Genomic DNA, 20,084 nt, shown 5'->3' with positions numbered 1-20,084 from the left:
ATCAACATTCATCATCAATAAGCAATATTCATAAAAATCCATTAATAAGCAACATTCATCATCATAAAAATCCATTAATAAGAAACATTCATAAAAATCCATCCACACATTCATCATCAAACAAGGTTTTTAAGATTCATTTCCTTCTTTTTTTTGAAGATAAAGGCTAATAGGCACATCTTGACTATCATTGGCATCTTGTGGCTCTTGTGATTATGATCTTACAACATGAGGCTTCATCTTCTTTCATCGAGGACAAGGTTGATGCACCCCTGCAAGAAGAAATAAATAGGTTTAATTCTAAGCTTTTTTTTAATGTTATAAGTATTTAATTAATCTAAATAACATAAAAGGTATTTTTCTTTACCTGATATTGCCACATCATCTATTGTCACATTTTTTTCATCCATAACCTCAACATGACACTAACATCACGCTTTGCATACTCAAAAATTATCACATAAAGGTTACACCAATTGCAATTTAAGATGTTAAATTTTATTAATAATTGCATGATTAATTATCAATACAAATTGAATATGTACTTGTATCATTATGATGCACATTGAGGTCTTTGTCATGTGTAGGATCTGTGCCTTTGTCATCATGAGTAAGATCTATGCCAAGAGTAATAGGCTACAGTAAAATGTCATGCCTGAATTGTTATCATTGTTCAAAATTAACATCAAATAGATGAATTGTCATGAAGTTCTGAATTACTATTATTAATCATTTGTCCTATTTACTTATGTATCAACCATTGCACCAGAATCTTCTACACCTATTTGGCCACTGGATTCTGTGCGGTGGCAGGCAATCACTGCTTTATAGCCTTGCTTGAAGCCAATTTGTTTGTCCTCTTCTGTGGGTGCTATATTAAATTTAATGCTCTACATTTTTGCATAATATCATCAATAATTAATGTATTTCTTATTTGCAATTTTATATTAAAATTTTGATATAAAATTTTATTTACTGCTACTAACAAGGTGTGAGTGAATTTTCATATATCCACCAGAGCCAAGATGATGTTCACCAACCTTCTCTTTCCTAGCTTGTGTCACCTTCAATGTGTCCTACAACCTGTATATGTAAACTTTGAAATATGTTAGAAATATTTTAGATTATATAAATCCACAATCACACTTCTAGAAATGTGTTAGATTATATAAATCCACAATTAAATTAAACATGTAAATTGTTTTTAAAAAAAGTAATGGCTCAACTATCCTCTATTAGTATGAAATCATCATGATATTATTCCATGCCTTAATGAAACTGTCCTCTCTCCTATGTTATATTCTAGCACTGCTATGAAACTTCAGCAATTGTTCACTTTTCTCAATGAATCTATTGTTTTTTCCTTCACTTCATACCTTTGACTACTACAACATTCCTCAAACATGCTTACGGGTCATGTGAAAAGGCATAAAAAAAAAATATAAAACCTCCTTGGGATGTTGGAGAAGTTCTTATAGGACAATGCACTAACCTTCTTATAAATAGTATGTAATGGCAAAAGGCCTCACTGCTCACTGTTAGACACTAAATACTGTGCAAATTCATAATGAAGAATACATTGATTGTATGATTCTCACTGTATGGGGATTAGGGAAGGTGTTAATTGTCTCTTGGTTGTCTTGATAGTTATCTTATGGGTTTAAATCATAACCATTGCTCCTTGTGAAGAGTTGACCATGAATCAACATGTTAACTCATGTTGTTGCAAGAAAAAATAGTGAATCAACATTCTCGACAAAAATGTGACAGATGCCTGGTTATGGTGTGCATGTGTGTTTGAAGGTTGGTATGCATTCATGAGATGTTGAAGATTCTCTTGGAATGATGCAATAGATGAGAGACTAAATTTTATGAGACACATAACTATTTTTTTTGGGTGGTGGGTTAAGTCCTTTAGCCCTTAGACTCTTCTCTTTTTCATCTTCAATGATTTCATTCCACTTTAGTTGTGGCACTATAGGAGGATGCTCATACTTTAGGTTGAGCTTTAGAGTCCTTCTGTACTGGTCTCTCACAGTCTTTAGATTTTTGCAAGATTTTTTTAGAAGTTGGGCTCTGTTCAAAATATTTTGACCAAAGAACTCCTCCATAGTATTTATGAGATGATCTTTTAATTCAAGGGCTTGATTAGTCCAACTTTTAACAACAACAACAAAAACTTGTTTGATAAAAAAAAAATTAGTTCAAGCTATGTACGTTGAATACATTACAACAAATGGATGAACGGAAAAATATAGCAACCAATTATATCAAGCTACATACCTTTTATGTAATGTGGGCACAAATATCTTCAATGTTAAATCATAAAAACTTTCATAAAATGATCATTTCTTGCAAAATCATCACCACGTCATTAGTTGAAAATGAGTTATGAATAAGTAAACTACAATTACACTCTAAATAATTAAAATTTTAAAGTACTTGGAAGCTTAGCCAATTTTAAGGGAAGCATATCTTTCTCAGCCATCAATAATGATGCCTTTAATGATCCAGTACAAGTAACATAGGCTGGTCTAGGAAAGGCTGGTAAATTATCAGTAGTACTAGCATTAGTTATATCATCATCATGAGAAGATGGACCTGTCCTTGTACAAAGTTAATCAATGTCATTATATACTCAAATGAAGAAGAAAGTACAAATATTATCATATTTAACACATAACAAAATGTAGCAAAACAAGGACTTACCATCTCTAGTTTTAGTAGGTATGGATGTTTTCATGCTCCTTATTGCTGATCCTATAGTCAACAATCTTAGAGTGTTGGACAGGCTCATGGAAGTAGGTTTATGGAAATCATTAGCACCTAAAAAAGAAACACACACACACACACACACAAATAGTATATTTTTCATGTCCCCTATTGGTAGAAACTCTCCACCCATGAGTCATTCCAAATAAATATTATCAAGTCAAGGGTAAACATTATACCACTATAAGCAAAACTAGTCCTATAGAAATATATCAGGAGCAGTAGATCATCATATCACAATAAGCAATATTTGAAAGATAATTGCATATGTTTAAGGATCAAAATTAGACACATCAATAGCATCATTGAGAGCCCTTACAAGTTTTCATCAATAAGTGAAGAATGGAAAATGCATCACTATGAATGATAGTAATTATAGTAAGAGTAGGAATAGATTGTAGCTTACTTACACTATCATATCAAAGACAACTACCAATCTCATTAGTTGAACATTTCAAATCAAAGATCATTCTTGCATAATTATTATCAGTCATATTAGAAACAATAGAGATAATATTAACATTGTTGCATTGGACTAAGTGCAGATATATAGACCAAAATCATCTTACATATACCTAATTGTTGTATCAGAGATTGCAGTGGCATTATTCTCATTTATCATATCAATTGTATAACATAAGAACAATCATTTAAAAGTGGCACCATAGACTATTTTTCATACATTAGTCACTATCAGTTTTAATTGTTATTTGAGACTTTAAGGAAAGAAGTCTCTTGCAATTGAGTTTTGTAAGCTATTTGTACCTATTTCCCACATTTTATTAATAGGAGACATTACATCAAGGGCATTATCAATGAGGATCAATACAACTATCAAAGGCATATATAGAAATTTTTTAAGGCATATTTTATGACAATGACAATAGAATCATATTAGTTGCAATGATAGAAAGTTTTAGACCAACTGTTATGTACAACACAGATATTAGAATCATATCATTACAAGCTCATGAACATGGAATTGGTTAAGAGGATATATATTTAATTAGAAAAGATATATGAGTTTTCCACATACAGATAAGATAACATATTAGGAATGAGTATCAATTACAGAGTATGGATAAGGGATTGTATCAATCTTAAGTATCGAAGAATAAATACAAGTGGTTAAGTAAAGGAGAAGAGTGAACATGCCAATAGTAATATAAAATTGTCAATAATAATCATGAAGAAAATAATGTCCCTTCTAATGATTGAGAATTGAAATCACATACATGTAGGACGTATTGGTGTTTTTAGACTAATAAGAAACAAAATACTTAATACCAAGATGGTGAAGATCACAATAACCTAAGGATTAGCTACTTCCTATAAACAACTATATGTTCTTCAGATCTAGACCCAACTTCAACAAAATCATGGAAGATTTTCTACTCTTTTGGCTCTACAAAACCAAGGCGGGTGCACATAAGTGATAAAAGATTCACAATTTAATACTATATACACATGTAATTCAATTCATTACATTTTATAATAATATTCATCCCTTACAGTAGATTGGTCACAATTCTTCTTAGATCTACAAATAATTATGGGTAATAATAGCTAACTAAGACTTAAGAGGTTAAATATAAACAAGTACTGACCAGATGGCATTCTTCATACATTTAAAGAAAAATTGATATTGATTTTTAGATGTTTACTTGACATCTATCTAAGATCTTTTCATGTGCTAACTGAAACAATTGATCAGTACCTCATCCATTGGGATTCAAAGTCTATCCAATTCTCGTGACCTAATTGACGATATTATAATCAATATAATCAGCAACTCTCTCTACAACTCATTCTTACATAAATCCTTCCTAATGTATGAAGATCCAGTCACATTCATTGAATCATTTACTCAATTCATAAAATCAAAAGCAATAATGAATTAACATGCAACTTATCCTAGTTGCATTAAATTGAACAAGCTTTCTCATATAATCTCAAAATAACTAGCCACTAAAAATGGAGACAAGATTTAGAGAGAAAAGTTAATGGGGATAGTTCATCTTTGCATTAATCTTCTTTGAAAATTATACAACATTGGATAATACTCAAAACAAATCAAAATTAGACACCATGATCATGGACAATCAATGTATTCTCAAAATTTATAGAGAAAATACATCAAAGAGTTGATATCAAGAAAGACTAGACCGAAAAAAGCTTAGCAAAACTAAAATTATGCAATCACTCAAACCATTTCTCTAGCCTTAGAATCTCACTTATATAATGTGAAATGCAACAAGCTTCAGGCATAGAGAAAGTAATAGCTATCCTTAAGACATAAAGATATTTACATGTTAACCCTCACAAAAAAATTGAAATTGGTGCAACAGAATGTCTTTCATCATGAATATTCTTTAGTGGGGACCACTTTCTACTACACTTTTTTTGTTGCTAAGGACTTTATGATTGGCCTTGATTTTTTTGTTCTTCCTTGAAGTGTGTGATCATTGGGTCTGCATGTGATGGACCTTGTTCTAGTACTTGAAAGCTGAGCTAAACGTAAGGTACTCCATCCATGTCATCTTGTACTAACAAATTGATAGTTATCATCAGTTGTATTGTTGCCAAATCATCTATTTGGGCCCCTATTCTGGTAACTACAATTGGATGTTTACCCTTGTCCTCTTCTATTTTTACTGATGTGTCAATTATTTGTACTTCATCTTATTCCATTTCATTATCATTAGTGTCACCATACTCTGATTTATTTGCATGAACAAAATCTACCATCCACTTGTCAAAAAGTGTGTCATCTAGCCAATTGAAATTCAAAATATCATGTTGCTTCCCCATCACATATTCCCCTACTTTATCAATTTCAATAAAATATATTCTCAGAGAATCATAAAATAATTGCACTTTTATAACTTCTTCAGTTGTATTTGCCCACCATGCATTTCCTTTCTCATTTATGACCTTATTCATTTGAAGGCATAATAGGTCATTCAATTCCTAGGCCCATTCCTCTTTATTTTTCAACTTATTCTTTTTATCTGTGGCATGTGGGAAGAGTTCAAAATTAATACTCTTATACTTGTGAAGATAATATATGATCCTCTTTTGCAATATAATTATTTTATCATCAAACTCTAATATATTATTGGTCAGATCATAAGTCTTTTCTATACACTCATAGGATATATTGATAGTAGAAAAATACAGAAGAGTAACACTTTTATCTCTTCTATTTTATTTATTGACAATTGGCTTTAGGGCATCATCATTTTCTTTTAGCTCATCCCATATATTAATTACCTTTGCTAACTACACATAGAAAGTTGGCCAATCAATTTTATTAACTAAATACATGATATCTTTCCTTAGCCTATCCTCATACTGAATATCTAACTCTACATGTAATGCCCACAATTTACTCTTTTCCTCTTCAAAATCCTTTGCAGTGTAATACTAAGGTCTCTGTAGTGTGTCTGGAATCTCAATAAGAGGATTGGATTTAAAAGGCTCCACTAGTGGGTAAGGGTAAGTGATCTTAGGCCTACTAGTTTTCCCTTAGTGTCCCATCAATTTATTTTTGAGTTTAATTCTCCTTTGAACTTCTTTATTATAAGTAGCCAAAACTTTATCATATTTATCCTACAACTCTAACCTTTCTCTTTTATCCCTCAGAGTTATGGCTAAGGTGAAGTTGGCTGATCCAACACTTAGTTATGTAGCATCTTCACTTGTAGTTTCTTCAACTCTTTTCACAATTAAATTCCCTATCAGGTGGGTGTCATCGGGCTAGGAAGAGATAGCTCTAAATCCTTTTCTCATGTACCATATTACCAATGCAGCATGATCCTCACTGAACTTGGCTCCTTTCATTTATTTCTTTTCCTTCTCATCTACACTTAATTTCTTGGTAATAGAATACCATAATTAAAGACCATTGCATCTACAATATGCCAATTTGGCAACAACAAAACCTCAGATGATTTTATCATTCTCCTTCCTTCTTTAGAAGTCAAGCTCTTAAATTCTTGCATCATTTCCTCTATTATTTGGTTCTATATATCTAACTCTTCTATCTTAGGATGTTCTCTTTTCATTTTACTACACCTTTCTTCAAATAGTCCAATATTTGTTCTCCAAGAAAACTAATGGAAGGCCCTAGATTCAACAAAATTATCATTAGAGATTAACTCTTGGTTGGCCTATTCAACAATAGGGTCCAACTCTCTTCCTTTGTAATCAGCAATAGTCAACTCAAGGCTTGGCATAGGAGGTTCCTAAGGTTTTCCCTCCTTCAATTTTGATGTGGTAATGAAAACTCCCCCTTGGGATCCCAACTGTTCCACCTACTCCTTAGTGAGTTGTTCATCTCCCATGTGTAATGGGGATTGGGTGGGTGAATACTCCTCTGTGTGAGGCACTTGTTCCTTTTCTACCTTCTACCTCTTGGGCATAGTCTCATCAGGTCTTTCCTCCAAAATAAAATTGGTTGACCCTATTATTTGTTTTCCTTTATCAACTGTGGGCCTTTTATTCTGAATCATGTTGTAGCTAGGTCTTCTTTGAAAAATTACCCTGATCCTACTACAAGGATGAAAGATAACCTTCTCATGACCTCTCAGGCCTTATCAAGATAATAATTAATAAAGAATAATTTCTTCGCATTCATAACTTCCATAATCTTAGAAAAAATCATCATTTTATTTAATTTATCTGCCTCTATTTTTTCATCATCTAGAGGCTTATACTTATTATCAAAATAATTAATAAATTCCAAAACCCTAGAGTAAACTCTCCACTTTTCCTTTTTGATCTTTTCTCTTGTAGAGAGAACTCATTCCTTATTATGTCTTTGGGGAAGTAGAGTTGGTAATCTTTTGCACTAGTTTTAGCCCTTCATTTGAATACATCAAAAAATCCCTCACTATCACAAAAATGGGCATGGGAGATAGTCATTTTATACTGGTCCAAAAACTTATACAAGAATAGCCAACCACCCTTAGTGATTATAAACTAGTGAGCAATAGTACAAGAGGGGAAAATTGAACATCTAGACCTACCAATCAGTTGTGTTTCCTCCAACCCACCTATCTGCCATAATATTTCAGCTATACCTACTTTCAATGGCACTTAGTAAGGAAGTACATGGGGACTCCCTTGGAAACCATATACTCTAAAAATTGTAGAAATAGGGTAGGGTATAATATATGCCCAATTGTGGGATACCTTTAAACTGGATGGATTGTCCATAGGCTTGATAAAATCTAGAAATTCCTTGGGAATCATGGGATTGTCCCTTAACATGAGGTATCTCAACTTGGATGCAAAGTATCTATCAAATCTAACAAAGCTAGCCTCCTCTACATCCCAGGTCATGTCTACACTCCACAACTGGACTAATAGAGCTTCTCCCTCATACTCTCTATTTAAAACCATCTCTTTTTCAAAATAAGTAAACTCTTTAAATAAGAACATGTGCATCAATAATAAATAATGGCCAAATGTTTTCTCCACCTTGCTCTTTGAAATCCCATTTAATCCTATATGAATCTCCTCTACTATATAAGATGCAAAATCAAAGATGATATCCACACCAAAAGAAGAGACCTGTGTCATCATATACATGAACCTAATTGGCATAAAAAAAAATTCATTCTCACCAAAAACCCTACACAAGGTCATGTAGATATCTATAGCCCTACTAGTAAAAAATTCCTTCTTAGAAGGTTCTTTAATTCATGTTGTAACAAAGATCAAATTCCCAATGGTGGCCAAGTGTTTTCTCAATGCACCTTGCCTAACCTGATCCTTCTTAGACAAGTATTTCTTCTCTAGACTCTGAAAATCAATGGGTTCATGGTAATCTATAATTGGCTCCAAACCAAAAACCTCTTAGATTTCTTCAAGATTAATTCTTATCAGAGGTTCCCCATCTACTCTCCTTACTATCCTAGCTATGGGGTTGTAATTTTGCGTTATGGTTGCAAGAAGGTCTCAGTCCATGAAAGCCTCGAGAACTACTAGTTTACCCAAATCAAAATTCCAAATATTTCCATGGGGGGCAAACAACTTCCTCTTGAGAACCATTTCCTAAAAATTTGAAGTCCTATTTTTGAGGTAGTAGCATCCCTAACCCAATTCCCCGTTGGATACAATTGTTCAATTATGTGTTGTCTTTGATGTTACACAAATGTCATATCAGTTATTAGTCAGAGTCTACAGAGCTCAGTTGGTCAGCAAGGCAAAAGATAGGGTCTATCAAGCTCAGAAGGTTAGCAAAGAAGGTTTACAGTGTCTACCGAGTGTTCTCAAGCTTTACCTTGTATAGACAGTTGTTACCGAACTTTCAAGGTTAAGAAAGAAAATTCAGTGACTACAAAGCTTACTCAGTCATCAAAGAAAAATTTGGCAAAAAATAGTTCTTACCGAGCTCTCATGGACAGCGAAGGAAATTTAGTTCTTATCGAGTTCACTCGGTAGCCAAAGGATTTCACAAAAATTGCAATATTAACTGAGTTGAGATGGTTAACTTAGGAAATTGTTTCTGGAGCAGTGTTTACCAAGCAAGGTTGACCAATGAAGGATTTCATTGTTTTGTGAAATAAAGTTTATTTGTTTAATGTAATATTTGTAGTTGACTGATGTATGGTTTATTGGTAAATGTAACTTGTGAATGAGCTAACTTGATCATTTGAATGGTATATATAAGAGGTCAAGTTGTGAATTCTACGTGTGTGATGGATTTGATGTGAAATGAATGTGAAGAAGGACTGATTATTGTGAGAGTGAATTTTGAAGGATGATCAGAGATCATTGAGGAGCAGCAAAGCTATATTTGATCAAGGAGGATCTATTGGTGGAGAATAGAGATTTGTAATTAGCAAATTTAGTTGCATCATATTCAGGTCAATTCATTGTTACTTTCTAACCATTGTAGTAGTGATTTCAAAATCTCTTAATAGAGTTGGTTTAGTATCCATTTTGTAAATCCTCTAACAAGGTGATAGTTTAGTTGAATTGTTCTAAAGACCTCTAGCAAGGCAACTCTTAACAGGGTGATTAAATCCTCTAACAAGGTCAAACCTAACAGTTTGTTTTGTAACCTTTAACCGGGTTAGCTCCTAACAGGGCTCACTTCGAAAGAGTGAAAATTGGTAGCTAGTTACTTGGTGGTTTTTTTCATATTGGATTTCCACGTTGAATTTGGTGTCTCTTGTGTTCATGTTATTTACTCTTGCATGCATGTTAATAATTATGAATGCTTGAAGATCAGTAACAATTTAATCTACTGAGTTACAGCATTTTTATAGTGTTTACTGAGTATCAGCAGTAACTAGTTATTTAAGACATCTAAAGGATCTGTGGATTTTTTTTTGTGGTAACTGATTCACCCCCCCTCTCAATTACTCCATATATAATTCCAACATTCCCTTTATCATATAAACCATCTGCAATCTTAAGCCTAGGGTTCATAAGGACTAGCTTTTTAATTTGAGTTGACTCATTTGTAGACTCCATTAACTATTCCAAAAAATCTCATGTATATTCCTACTAGCATATTCTAATTTTCCAAAGAAACCCTTCTTTGGAGGCATATTTGATAATAATAATATAGAAAAATTAGATTTTTCTAAGTAATATGCAAGCTAAAATACTTACTTTCTCTCTTCTATTCCTTTTCGAAGTTCTTTGACAAACAACTAATACAAAAAGCTCTCTTTCAATTCAAACAGGCAGGAAAATTCTTCAACAAGTTCTTGGCTCTTTGAAAATTGGAAATTCATTTGTATGGAGAGAAATTATGAAATCTTTCACTATATCTCTAGTTTTACTTTGCACGGGGAGCCTTAATTTTCATAAATGGATTGTAAGGAAAAACAGGGTGGCACCACCTTCCAAATTAAAAAATAAGCCATTGATTTGTGAAAAATCCGACAATTGAGGGATTAAAACTTTGATGACTCAACTTCTTCCTTACATGTTGGCAATCAAACCAATTGAATTCATCCACATAAGCTTTTATTTTCACTATTGGCACTCACACTGGACCCATTTGTGCTTTTGGGCATGTGTCACACTCTTGTTATGTCGCTAAGCATAAACATTGAGCAACTTCTCATAGCAACATAGTGACCATCATCGATGATGACTTGATTGAATGGTGAACATGCTATGACCATTTTATTGCAATTGGGTCCACATAATTTTCCTTTGGTCACCATGTCACAAACAATAAAGGTCAAACAAGTTTTCATAACAACATGGCAACCACTGTCGATCTTGAAAAGATCTAATGGCACAGATCAACAAGTACATTTCCTTGAGTGTGGACCCTTGGTGACATATGACATCATTCCATGCTGACATGATGACATGGCCATTAATGATGTGTAATCTTTATGGCGCCACCTTTAAATTTGGACCCATTGTATTCTCTTTTCATGGGTGGCTGCTATGTCATGATGGGTAAAGTTCCTACAAATTTTGGTAGCAACAACATGACCATAGTTGATCTCAAGAAGATTTGATGATACAAACAACTCATCTTGAAATAATTTCTTACTCACCAACTAGGTCCCCCTTGTAACCACCCTTTGGTCGCCATGTTGCTAATATTAAAAGACACACTATTTCTCATAGCGACATGGTGACCACCATCGATCTTGAAGAGATCTGACAGTGAAGAGTATTTTAGGAACTTTTAAGAATAAATGTAACCCACCTTAAAAAGGTTTCCAAGAATACAAAAGGAAAAATTAAAATATTCTCCCGCTTGAAAAAATATGAAGCGACACCTAATCCAAAAGCTTCTCTAGGGAAATACATTTCAAAATTAAAAGGAAGTAGGGATTTTCTAGGGTTAAGAAAGTTAAGAATGTCAAAACCTAATTTTACAAAGAGAAACTAGTATTTTCACCTCAATATTTATATATTTAGAAAAGAACAAAGTGAAAACATGACCAACAGGATGTACACCAGTACCCTCATTAGGTGGAAGAACTTGGTGTGGTCTCAAAAAATCCTATAACAAACATATTATGGTTCATGATCCATAAATTAGTATAAAACATAAAGCTTTATTAAACTATTTTCCTAGAAAAAGACTCATTGTTTCTTACTTCCAAACAGTGTGCTCTACAACACAATTCATTTCTTGTGGCCTCTTTTTCTTCTGTTGGATGTGGATCCATCACAAGCCCAAGAATTTGTAGATTGACATTCTTCAAGGTCTTTTTACACAAGCTAACAAGGTCACTACTATATGTGATGTCATCATCACATAATATAGTGGCTACCATATCAACAAGTAATTGTTGTTGTGCAATTTGTTCCTTTCCATTTCCCTATGAATCAAATTGTTACAAAAAATATCAGTAAAATTATCAAAAAAAGTCCAAAACCTTCACAAAAGTAACATAATGATATGACATTTTGTAAAATTACAATTGTATTAATTTTATATAGAAGGTTTACCTACACTGGAGAAGGAGTGGGAGCAAAATCCCTACCTCTGTCATATGATGGCTTGACCATGTTTCCCTATGACAAAGAATGTATATGAAAACATTAGCATAATCAAAGGAATAGTCCACTTAGCAAAAAAAAACTTATTATTAAAATGGTATATTGTATATTACAATTTGAATTATAATTAATTAGTTTAAATTTACATATATAGTACTTACAAGTCCCATGATAGTAACTTTCTTTGTATCTATGTGATTTAAATTGTAAACTATTAGCAACTCTTCCCCTAAACTTATTGACTTTATCTATTTACAATTATCACACACAACTTAAACATACAACAAAAAATATGTGTTAACTGTTTTACATACCACAACAATGTGTTAGTCTAGGGGCATCATGTATAGTCCATACGAGCATTGCATGAAATTGAAATTGCCTTTCACCAATTGGTCTAGAGATGTCGTACACAGTGATCCCATTCCATAACTCCAATAGCTCATCAGTCAAGGGCTCAATATATACATTCATATCTTTCACTTGGTACTTACTTAGTTGAATGAACATAAAGAAAATATAATTATTACAACCATTTCAATATTGTGTTTATAAATTAATTTAGATGAATATTAAATGGAAAATACTTGGTAAAATTATTGCCAACATTATGTGCTCCATCTTTACAGACATCCAAGGAGGAATGTTAGTGTTAATAACAAAAATAGGCTAGACCAAGTAAACAGATCTCATCTCTCCAAATGGATTGACATCATCTACTACCAATGAAAGCTTCAAATTATGAGGTTATTTTTTAAATACTAGCCACCTATCTTCTATTTCCTTAAATATAGAACCATCAGTAGGCATTTTCATAATGTCATCTGGATTTCTATTTCATGCATGGTAATCCATAAATTTTGCCAAGCTAGTACACTTGAATAATCATTACAAACGCAGAATAATGGGAATGTACGGAAGAACCTTATGAGCCACCTTTTTCATTATTCAATCTGATCAATATCAACTAATATGACAATTAGGGAATTCTGTTGAAAATTCATGTTGTTTATGATATATAATATGATCCCTAGGACATCATGTATTGTTTGATACTCCATTCTATTATCTTTCATAATGGTCAATAATTCTCAGTAAGAGTGAGGTAGAATTTTTTATGGTGGAAAAAAAACACTCACCCATCAACCTATGGAAAAAAATTAATATTAATATAAAAAACATTAATGGTATTCTAACATAGAAGATGACAAAAATGACACTATACCTTAGCATACGTGAGATTGCTATATTGGATATACCATTCATAACCTTGAAGTTTACCAACAACAATACATCAGAGAAAAGTGTTGTTTGGGAGAGTTGGTATAAGGGCTTGTATGCCTTTTCAATTATAGGTTTATCAAGGTTCTCTTCATCATCATCATTAGATGCATGACTATCATCGTCTTCATCATCTTCATCAGTTGTGCTAGTAAAATCTTCTTTAATCCTGTTCTCTGGCACATTATTAGTTACACCAATAGCAACATCTTCAATTGTATTCTCTACCTCAAGATCATCTTCTTCCATGGTAGTATTACCTTCTGCTTCGATATTCACATCTCCATGTTCCACCAGTTTAAAAGCCACACTCACTAAAGGATGAAAATCCTTTCCCCTTTAATGTGATCATGTTTCCTACAATGTCTCTAAGCTAATGTGCTTATAATTCTTTGATTCTTTTAACCCTTTCATTTTTTGCAAGGACAATAACATTTTCCATCATTGTTTCTTTTGAATTGAGACCACAATCTAGCAATTGTCGCCTTATTTTGTTCTAGGTTCATATTGTTAGGGGTGGACTTTCTTCACAAGCAAATATTTGGGATATAAAATTATAACAAATGTAAACATAAAAACATTAGTAGTATCTTGTATATAATTGATAATAATAAAATAATAAAATATTGCTATTTCTTCATTACATATGCCATCTAAACAAATAAAATGAATTATACAATATAAATATTGGCATTGATTTTGAACAATATAGCATTAGCATTGATTCTAGACTTCATTCAACTTGGTAGAAAGCTTTTGAACTATTACATCCATGAGGTAAGAGAGAAAGTGCATATTGCATTGTGATGATCCATGCTACCTAACTGTGTCCAAGGTGTTTGCACACTGGAGGTATACTCCACTTACCAGGTTGCCTACATACCTGTAAACATGGGATCAAGATCCTTGAACTACCCACTCTATTGAATATGTAGTTATGGTTTCTAATTGTTTTGATGTGGCTATATTCCTATAACCACTTGTGAGTTTTACTCACCTAATATGACTCTTCACCATCATACACCCCCTCGGGAAAATGAAGTGGTTTTCTGTAATTACAATCCTGTAATACCCTAGTACAACCTTTCTATTGTAGTTAACAATTAATGTAAGCTTAACCTATATACGTCCTAACTCACTCCTTATATAGTTATGTTTAAAAGCTTGTGACAATAATCAATGGGTCTAAATAGACCAGTCAAGTTAATGCTAGCAAGGAACAATTGATTGTTTGTTTTATTGTATCTAATCTAATGATAGTTCTATATGAATTTGTAATCAACCCAGCTAATCAGAAACTAGACCAATTGACATATATATGTCCTAACTCATTCCTTATATAGTTATGTTTAAAATTTTGTGGCCATGCTACTTTTTGAGTGAGTTTTATTGTTTATATACATACATACATACATACATACATACATACATATAATCTAATGATAGTTCTATAGGAATTTGTAATCAACCCAGCTAATCAAAAACTAGACCAAATGACCTATATATGTCCTTACTCATTCCTTATATAGTTATGTTTAAAAATTTGTGGCCATGCTACTTGTTGAGTGAGTTTTATCTAATGATAGTTCTTTAGGAATTTGTAATCAACCCAGCTAATCAGAAACTAGACCAATTGACCTATATATGTCCTTACTCATTCCTTATATAGTTATGTTTAAAAGTTTGTGGCCATGCTACTTGTTGAGTGAGTTTTATTGTTTATATACATACATACATATAGACATGTGTGTGTGTGTGTGTATTATATATATATATATATATATATATATATATATATATATATATATATATATATATATATATATATATATATATATATATATATATATATATATATATATATATATATATATATATATATATATATATATATATATATATATATACATATATACATATACATATCTATATATGTGTATATATACATATATACATATGTATATATGTATATGTATATGTATATGTATATGTATATGTGTATATGTATATGTGTATATGTATATATGTATATATGTATATATACATATATATATATATACATATACATATATATGTATTTATGTATATGTATATATACATACATATACATATATACATCTATATGTATTTATGTATATGTATATATACATACATATACATATATACATATACACATATACACATATACATATGTATATATATGTATATATATGTATATGTATATATATATCTATATATACATATGTATGTATATACATATATATATATATATACATATGTATGTATATACATATATATATATATATATACATATGTATGTATATACATATATATATATATACATATGTGTATATATGTACATACATACATACATATACATCGATGAAAAGGGCACGACAACAAAATCGTAGATCTTGGTGTAGGGGCTCTAGGTCCTAAATAAGGTGGTCAAATGCTAGGTAGGATAGTATAGAAGTTCAATAAGCATCCAAGTTGACAAAAAGTAGTTTAGGCAATCTCAAACATGCATTTAGGCAAGTTGTTTACATGTAATAAAGTTATAAGCAAGTCAAAGGTTGGTCAAACATTGCGAGTTGACCAAAAATATCAATTCTTATGTTTTATAATCTTTTTGCATGTTGTGGTATAGTTTTGAAGGCATATGGAGTCTTTTATTTGAATTTTGTGTAAAAATTTTTAAAATTACAAAAATTGCAATAAAAGTTGTCATGCAACTTTTTACAATTTCCCTTGTAAGGAAGTCTAATTGTCAAGTCATTATTTTGATCAAACCTAGAAGGATGAAGTTGTAAGGTCAAGATGTGAGACCTATAAAGTGATTATCTTCAACCTAGTCTAGGGTTGGAATAGTAATGAACATATTTGGAATGAAATAGCAATTCTTTTGGTGGGAAAATCATGCACAGTCAGATTAATTCTTTCTAAAATATATTTGCAGAGTGATAATCAGTTGTTATTATGTTTTTAAAAAGTTGATTTTTTGAGGATTGATGAATACAATAACTTTTTTTGTCTAATAGGAGAAAGTGGCTTTAGTTTTGGATTTTATTAAGGTTGTTCTTTACCCTACCTTACAATTAAGGTTTGAATGAAAATAATGAATATCTCCTAATTGCCACAATGAAAACTCTGGATGGTTGGTGAGTAGAAGGTATGACAATGGAGAAGATATTCTTGGTTTGTGTTTTAAAAATGTCCACCTATTTGTACTATTCCTTCAACATCTGAGTCTCAGGTTTCAACAGTCAAACTGTTGGACATGCCAACAAACCATGATTACATTGTAGAGATCAGATAGGGACTGCACCCAGATTTAATAAGAAAACCTCTATTTTTACAATATTTATGAGCTTTGGTTATCTTTGAAGGCAAGTTGATCTTGACTGAAACAAGGAAATTAACCTATGATCTAATCTTCCACTTTCATGCTTTGATTGAAGGTTTCCAAAATTGTTTCCATTCATATTTTGTTGATTGTCATAATACGCTCCAATTTCTAGGCTATTTTGATGACTCAATTATGAAATAGTCATTCTATGAATCTAAGTTCTTGATTCTCATGGAATGGCTTGTTTCCAATATGTATTATAGCAACTAACCATTCTATATGCATTCGTGAAGGAGAGAATGAAGTATTTTGGTGATCATCATAACTAATTTAAGGAATCTTACATTGAAATTGTTGGTTATGCTACAACAGTAGCACATTGGCCTTAAGGGTGGCTCATTTTATGTTGGATTTATCTACATATGCTAAGTACAAGGTATTCCATCCATCAGTTGTTGAAGAAAGTGTTGGGAAAGTATAGATTGAGGAAGCCCTAGTTTTTTAAGGTTTTGAAACACAAATTGGGGCTTTTGCATTTGTAGGGTCTATTAACTCAAATTGATTGAAAATTCCTTTAATTCAACTCATTTTATGAGATTGTGGAGAATCTTGAAGTTTGGGAGTAAGTTTCACTCATAGTTGCTTTGCAAATCCATCATCTAGGAGGCCTAAATTGTTTATCAAGCATTAAAACATAGACTATTTTCCAAAATAACCCTATCTATCCTTTTTGGCATATTGAAGTATTCAATAAAGGGTATAACTGATGTAATCCTGCAATTAAATGATCATAATTTTCCTATTGTTGTTGTATGCCTAAGTGCATAACTGATGTAGAGTTGTAGCTTCACTATGTTTAAGTAATAAATTTGAATAAATAGACCACTTTTTCTTTTTCTTTGATTTTATGTAACCTAATGGTCTAATAGATTTGTAAGATGGTACTTGTTGCAACTTTTGAAGAATGAAAATTTGTGAGAAATAAAATGTATTTAATATTGAACGCTAGATTTTTTTCCAAGGTTCCTAACATGGAGCTTGCTTTAGCCAATGATTTAAAAATTATGCTTTAGAACTTGCATTAGCTCTACAACTTCAAAGGAGTTGAGAAAAAACTATTACTTAAATCTTTTTAGTAAAATCCATGTGCCTATTTTTAACTTTTTGTTTTCTTGCCCAGAAATATGTATATCATATGAATGAGAGAAAATGCCCTCACAAATTTGCACTTTGTATTTAAATATAAGTGCCAAGAATCATAGATTTCTTAATAAGCTTGCTTTAATGTTCACATTGACAGTAGTTATCTGAAAAGAATGCTTCAAGAAAAATAGAAAGAGTATGTCTAGAAAAAAAATCAAATATCAAACTAAGGTATATCACTGTACCATCAAACCCAATGACTCCATATATCTCTAGCAGATAGTTTTCAATGTGTACATTATAATGAAACAAGTGAGTTTTAGCTATCAATCAAAAGGAAACGAAATATAACCATTTTCCTAATTGGCAAGGCTACTATGCCTATCTTGTGTATTTTCTAGTTTATTACTACAGTGAGTTTATGGAAGGGAAGAACTAGTTCAATCAACTTATAGATGATATTTTAAGACCATTAAAACCACCTTGTATCATAGTATAGGTCTTGGACAATCATTTAGGTGTTAGAGGCATTAAAGGTCATTTCATTACATTGAAACTTGTGGATTTTTGTTTTTTCCTTACTCTTTCTAATCCAATCTTCATCCCACCATAACATATACATACATACATATATACATACATACATAAATATATATATATATATATATATATATATATATAGATATATACATACATACATACATACATACATACATATACTTACATACATATATATACACATACATACATACATAAATACTTCTGCATATGCAATTTTATCACCTCATTTAACTAACTTTGCTTTCAAATAAAAATTTAGGAAGTAAAATATTTAGGTACATTTTTAAAAAGAAACTGAATTTTTTAGTGGAGAGAGTCTTGTGCAGAGAATATGGCTTTTTTTTATACCATGAAGGCATAGACCCATTTTATTATCACAGTCAAGGGAACTTTTTTGGTTCAGTAAACATGCTTTTCATATTGAGTTTCTACACTCCACAATTTCATGATCCTGCTTAACTTAAAAATCTTAGATAGGTAGGTCTTTACATAATCCAATCAAGAAATTGGGCGAGATCTTCTAAGGGGGTTATCATGCCAACTCTATGCTCTGACTAAAGAAGGTAAGAATGTGAATGTAAATGAGGTATTCCATGTACTTCCTAATTTGTCGCCTAAATTGCTTTCTATGCTTTGTGCTTGGTACGTGAATGATGTTTTAGAGGGCAATTTGAATGATTAAGCAAGTTACAAACAAAAATTACCTTGAATCCTTACAATGAAAATGAAAATTACCTTGAACTCTTATAGCCTTAAAATTAAGGAAGTTGCAAACATAAGAGGATGAGAACAAAAATGAAAATTACCTTGAACCTTACAGCCTTGAAATTAAGGAAGTTCCAAACAAAAGAGGACGCGGAGAATGAAAATTAATCCATCAACCTTACCTTGATGGTGCTAAAAAACTCTTAATTGGTCATTCCTAAAGCCTCTTGCTCGCACTTTGCCACATGAATAAATAAATTTTCACTTCTCCTTTTTTTGTTTATATCCCTGATAACATCAAAATTTCAACACCAAAAGTAACTTTCATCGAAATTTTGAAACTAAAATTAACTGTCGTCAAAATTTTGATGTTATCGAGATCAAAAATATTTTAAAATGAATTTGACAAGACAAATTAGCCGACCATTGAAAATTAACATCAAAAATGACCCCCAAATGTACTAGTGGCAAGATTTATATCCCTAGTAGTGGCACATTTAGTTAGTGATTCAACTATTCATATTTAACCAATGTTGTCATTGTATTGTCAATGTATCTTATTTAAGTGTTTAATTTAAACCTTTAGGTGATTTGATTAAATCCAGACTCATTTGCATTATGTGATTAGACCTGTGAACATGTATATGCATTTAGAGGTTCACATTGTTGCAAAAGTTATTAAGGAATTTCTGTGATTTTTGGTTTTCAAGGTTTATTTTTCATTAATTTTAATTTCTGGCAGCTTTTCCATAGATGAATTCCAATTACTTGGAATAGC

General features: G+C 31.6%; 1 pseudogene; it reads right to left on the bottom strand.

Annotated features, from left to right (window-relative positions):
- LOC149537143 (aspartyl protease family protein 2-like) overlaps positions 1 to 20,084 on the bottom strand; it is a 72,064-nt pseudogene that overhangs the window by 33,293 nt on the left and 18,687 nt on the right.

The sequence above is a fragment of the Cupressus sempervirens genome, chromosome 10 (genome assembly GCF_028749045.1).
Source record: "Cupressus sempervirens isolate cs-2001-9-10 chromosome 10, ASM2874904v1, whole genome shotgun sequence".
NCBI lineage: Eukaryota > Viridiplantae > Streptophyta > Pinopsida > Cupressales > Cupressaceae > Cupressus > Cupressus sempervirens.
The sequence above is the reverse complement of the archived record's forward strand: the minus strand, read 5'-3'. Positions and strand labels throughout refer to the sequence as shown.